This window comes from Salmo salar, unplaced genomic scaffold (genome assembly GCF_905237065.1).
Source record: "Salmo salar unplaced genomic scaffold, Ssal_v3.1, whole genome shotgun sequence".
Lineage (NCBI taxonomy): Eukaryota > Metazoa > Chordata > Actinopteri > Salmoniformes > Salmonidae > Salmo > Salmo salar.
In genome coordinates this window covers 1488-7500 of record NW_025547461.1, presented here as the reverse complement: position 1 = coordinate 7500, position 6013 = coordinate 1488, and positions in this window count along the sequence as shown.

Below are 6013 nucleotides of genomic sequence, written 5' to 3'. Positions count from 1 at the left end.
CCACACAGTGAAATGACAGCTTGACATGAGGTGGTCCGTAATATTACAGGGTTAATCTGAGCCAATCTGGACACTGTGTGTTCCTATGGAGAGAGCTAGCTACAGTGGTAATCTGAGCCAATCTGGACACTGTGTGTTCCTATGGAGAGAGCTAGCTACAGGGGTAATCTGAGCCAATCTGGACACTGTGTGTTCCTATGGAGAGAGCTAGCTACAGGGGTAATCTGGACACTGTGTGTTCCTATGGAGAGAGCTAGCTACAGGGGTAATCTGAGCCAATCTGGACACTGTGTGTTCCTATGGAGAGAGCTAGCTACAGGGTTAATCTGGGGACTGTGTGTTGCTATGGAGAGAGTTAGCTACAGGGTTAATCTGGACACTGTGTGTTGCTATGGAGAGAGCTAGCTACAGGGTTAATCTGGACACTGTGTGTTGCTATGGAGAGAGCTAGCTACAGGGGTAATCTGGACACTGTGTGTTCCTATGGAGAGAGCTAGATACAGGGTTAATCTGGACACTGTGTGTTGCTATGGAGAGAGCTAGCTACAGGGTTAATCTGGACACTGTGTGTTGCTATGGAGAGAGTTAGCTACAGGGTTAATCTGGACACTGTGTGTTGCTATGGAGAGAGCTAGCTACAGGGTTAATCTGGACACTGTGTGTTGCTATGGAGAGAGTTAGCTACAGGGGTAATCTGGACACTGTGTGTTGCTATGGAGAGAGCTAACTACAGGGGTAATCTGGACACTGTGTGTTCCTATGGAGATAGTTAGCTACAGGGGTAAAAGATGGTACAAGGTCAGTGGTTATTGGACAGAATTGTGTTTAACAGCTCAGCGACAAGCCAATAAACAGAGTTTTGGAAGGAGTGGGTATATGTACAATCTCCCCTACTGAGAAGTGACAGGTATGGGTCGGGGTAAGGTTAGGCAGGTATGGGTCGGGGTTAGGTTAGGCAGGTATGGGTCGGGGTTAGGTTAGGCAGGTATGGGTCGGGGCAGGTATGGGTCGGGGTTAGGTTAGGCAGGTATGGGTCGGGGCAGGTATGGGTCGGGGTTAGGTTAGGCAGGTATGGGTCGGGGCAGGTATGGGTCGGGGTTAGGTTAGGCAGGTATGGGTCGGGGTTAGGTTAGGCAGGTATGGGTCGGGGCAGGTATGGGTCGGGGTTAGGTTAGGCAGGTATGGGTCGGGGCAGGTATGGGTCGGGGTTAGGTTAGGCAGGTATGGGTCGGGGCAGGTATGGGTCGGGGTTAGGTTAGGCAGGTATGGGTTGGGGTAAGGTTAGGCAGGTATGGGTCGGGGCAGGTATGGGTCGGGGTTAGGTTAGGCAGGTATGGGTCGGGGCAGGTATGGGTCGGGGTTAGGTTAGGCAGGTATGGGTCGGGGTTAGGTTAGGCAGGTATGGGTCGGGGCAGGTATGGGTCGGGGTTAGGTTAGGCAGGTATGGGTCGGGGCAGGTATGGGTCGGGGAAGGTATGGGTCGGGGCAGGTATGGGTCGGGGTAAGGTTAGGTAAGGTACCATCAGATGCCTGGCTGGTGGGAAAGCCCAGAGTTCTATTACGTCAACTGAAAAAAACTTCAGTGATTTTAACAACAATTGTTTAGTTTTTACCGTAACAGGACAGTGAAAATGTTTTCCAGTCGGGGTAAAGTTGTTGAAAGGCAGCTGTTTCTACCGTGGAGACAGGAGGTACATCTCTACGTGCTGCGCCACAAAAAGTATCTGAAAGGCAAAGTGGTATAATATCTCTACCACAACTCTCCGTAACTCTCCCAGGAGGTCACAGGGAAGGTGAACAAGTAGTTTAATTAAGGAATAACACCCGAGGGGGGGGTATGGGGCTGGTCTTAGGCACAACACAACACGGAGTGCCCTGGACACAGCCCTCAGCTGTGGAATATTGGCCTTATACCACCGTGTGTGTGTGTGTGTGTGTGTGTGTGTGTGACTCTATTGAAAACTTTCTGAAATGGAACAGGAGAGAAACTAAAACATTTATTCATTTTACCAGGGAACCTCCAGAAAACACACCAATACAATCCTTATGCTGGTTTAGACACACACACACACACACACACACACACACACACACACACACACACACACACACACACACACACACACACACACACACACACACACACACACACACACACACACACACACACACACACACACACACACACACACACACACACACAGCTCAGATTCGTGGCCAAAAGTTTTGAGAACGACACAAATATAAATTTCCACAAAGTTTGCTGCTTCAGTGTCTTTAGATATTTTTGGTCAGATGTTACTATGGAGTACTGAAGTATAATTACAAGCATTTCATAAGTGTCAAAAGGCTTTTATTGACAATTACATGAAGTTGATGCAAAGAGTCAATATTTGCAGTGTTGACCCTTCTCTTTCAAGACCTCTGCAATCCGCCCTGGCATGCTGTCAATTAACTTCTGGGCCACATCCTGACTGATGGCAGCCCGTTCTTGCATAATCAATGCTTGGAGTTTGTCAGAATTTGTGGGTTTTTGTTTGTCCACCCGCCTCTTGAGGATCGACCACAAGTTCTCAGTGGAATTAAGGTCTGGGGAGTTTCCTGGCCATGGACCCGAAATATCGATGTTTTGTTCCCCAAGCCACTTAGTTATCACTTTTGCCTTATGGCAAGTTGCTCCATCATGCTGGAAAAGGCATTGTTCGTCACCAAACTGTTCCTGGATGGTTGGGAGAAGTTGCTCTCGGAGGGTGTGTTGGTACCATTCTTTATTCATGGCTGTTCTTAGGCCAAATTGTGAGTGAGCCCACTCCCTTGGCTGAGAAGCAACCCCACACATGAATGGTCTCATGATGCTTTACTGTTGGCATGACACAGGACTGATGGTAGCGCTCACCTTGTCTTCTCCGGACAAGCTTTTTTCCGGATGCCCCAAACAATCGGAAAGGGGATTCATCAGAGAAAATGACTTTACCCCAGTCCTCAGCAGTCCAATCCCTGTACCTTTTGCAGAATATCAGTCTGTCCCTGATGTTTTTCCTGGAGAGAAGTGGCTTCTTTGCTGCCCTTCTTGACAGCAGGCCATCCTCCAAAAGTATTCGCCTCACTGTGCGTGCAGATGCACTCACACCTGCCTGCTGCCGTTCCTGAGCAAGCTCTGTACGGGTGGTGCCCCGATCCCGCAGCTGAATCAACTTTAGGAGACGGTCCTGGCGTTTGCAGGACTTTCTTGGGCGCCCTGAAGCCATCTTCACAACAATTGAACCACTCTCCTTGAAGTTCTTGATGATCCGACAAATGGTTGATTTAGGTGCAATCTTACTGGCAGCAATATCCTTGCCTGTGAAGCCCTTTTTGTGCAAAGCAATGATGACGGCACGTGTTTCCTTGCAGGTAACCATGGTTGACAGAGGAAGAACAATGATTCCAAGCACCACCCTCCTTTTGAAGCTTCCAGTCTGTTCTTCTAACTCAACCAGCATGACAGAGTGATCTCCAGCCTTGTCCTCGTCAATATCCACACCTGTGTTAACGAGATAATCACTGACATGATGTCAGCTGGTCCTTTTGTGGCAGGGCTGAAATGCAGTGGAAATGTTTTTTTTTGGGGGGGGGGATTCAGTTCATTTGCATGGCAAAGAGGGACTTTGCAATTAATTGCAATTCATCTGATCACTCTTCATAACATTCTGGAGTATATGCAAATTGCCATCATACAAAACGAGGCAGCAGACTTTGTGAAAATTAATATTTGTGTCATTCTCAAAACCTTTGGCCACGACTGTACAGTCATTGGCCATGTGCAGAATAAAAGGCCAGCTTCCAGCCAAGACACCTAAATCAACACCCCCCTCAAACAGAGCTGTGAGACTGAAACTCCCTCTCTCCTCTCCTGTGTTCCCCAGCCCACTGCTGTGTGTTGATCATGCTACCTCCACTCCTCCACAGTGGCCCACCAGCCAGCCAGCTACAGACCCAGCTTTAGTTCCTAGTGTGTTGATCATGCTACCTCCACTCCTCCACAGTGGCCCACCAGCCAGCCAGCTACAGACCCAGCTTTAGTTCCTAGTGTGTTGATCATGTTACCTCCACTCCTCCACAGTGGCCCACCAGCCAGCCAGCCAGCTACAGACCCAGCTTTAGTTCCTAGTGTGTTGATCACGTTACCTCCACTCCTCCACAGTGGCCCACCAGCCAGCCAGCTACAGACCCAGCTTTAGTTCCTAGTGTGTTGATCACGTTACCTCCACTCCTCCACAGTGGCCCACCAGCCAGCCAGCTACAGACCCAGCTTTAGTTCCTAGTGTGTTGATCATGTTACCTCCACTCCTCCACAGTGGCCCACCAGCCAGCCAGCTACAGACCCAGCTTTAGTTCCTAGTGTGTTGATCATGTTACCTCCACTCCTCCACAGTGGCCCACCAGCCAGCCAGCTACAGACCCAGCTTTAGTTCCTAGTGTGTTGATCATGTTACCTCCACTCCTCCACAGTGGCCCACCAGCCAGCCAGCTACAGACCCAGCTTTAGTTCCTAGTGTGTTGATCATGTTACCTCCACTCCTCCACAGTGGCCCACCAGCCAGCCAGCTACAGACCCAGCTTTAGTTCCTAGTGTGTTGATCATGTTACCTCCACTCCTCCACAGTGGCCCACCAGCCAGCCAGCTACAGACCCAGCTTTAGTTCCTAGTGTGTTGATCATGTTACCTCCACTCCTCCACAGTGGCCCACCAGCCAGCCAGCTACAGACCCAGCTTTAGTTCCTAGTGTGTTGATCATGTTACCTCCACTCCTCCACAGTGGCCCACCAGCCAGCCAGCTACAGACCCAGCTTTAGTTCCTAGTGTGTTGATCATGTTACCTCCACTCCTCCACAGTGGCCCACCAGCCAGCCAGCTACAGACCCAGCTTTAGTTCCTAGTGTGTTGATCATGTTACCTCCACTCCTCCACAGTGGCCCACCAGCCAGCCAGCTACAGACCCAGCTTTAGTTCCTAGTGTGTTGATCATGTTACCTCCACTCCTCCACAGTGGCCCACCAGCCAGCCAGCTACAGACCCAGCTTTAGTTCCTAGTGTGTTGATCATGTTACCTCCACTCCTCCACAGTGGCCCACCAGCCAGCCAGCTACAGACCCAGCTTTAGTTCCTAGTGTGTTGATCATGTTACCTCCACTCCTCCACAGTGGCCCACCAGCCAGCCAGCTACAGACCCAGCTTTAGTTCCTAGTGTGTTGATCATGTTACCTCCACTCCTCCACAGTGGCCCACCAGCCAGCCAGCTACAGACCCAGCTTTAGTTCCTAGTGTGTTGATCATGTTACCTCCACTCCTCCACAGTGGCCCACCAGCCAGCCAGCTACAGACCCAGCTTTAGTTCCTAGTGTGTTGATCATGTTACCTCCACTCCTCCACAGTGGCCCACCAGCCAGCCAGCTACAGACCCAGCTTTAGTTCCTAGTGTGTTGATCATGTTACCTCCACTCCTCCACAGTGGCCCACCAGCCAGCCAGCTACAGACCCAGCTTTAGTTCCTAGTGTGTTGATCATGTTACCTCCACTCCTCCACAGTGGCCCACCAGCCAGCCAGCTACAGACCCAGCTTTAGTTCCTAGTGTGTTGATCATGTTACCTCCACTCCTCCACAGTGGCCCACCAGCCAGCCAGCTACAGACCCAGCTTTAGTTCCTAGTGTGTTGATCATGTTACCTCCACTCCTCCACAGTGGCCCACCAGCCAGCCAGCTACAGACCCAGCTTTAGTTCCTAGTGTGTTGATCATGTTACCTCCACTCCTCCACAGTGGCCCACCAGCCAGCCAGCTACAGACCCAGCTTTAGTTCCTAGTGTGTTGATCATGTTACCTCCACTCCTCCACAGTGGCCCACCAGCCAGCCAGCTACAGACCCAGCTTTAGTTCCTAGTGTGTTGATCATGTTACCTCCACTCCTCCACAGTGGCCCACCAGCCAGCCAGCTACAGACCCAGCTTTAGTTCCTAGTGTGTTGATCATGTT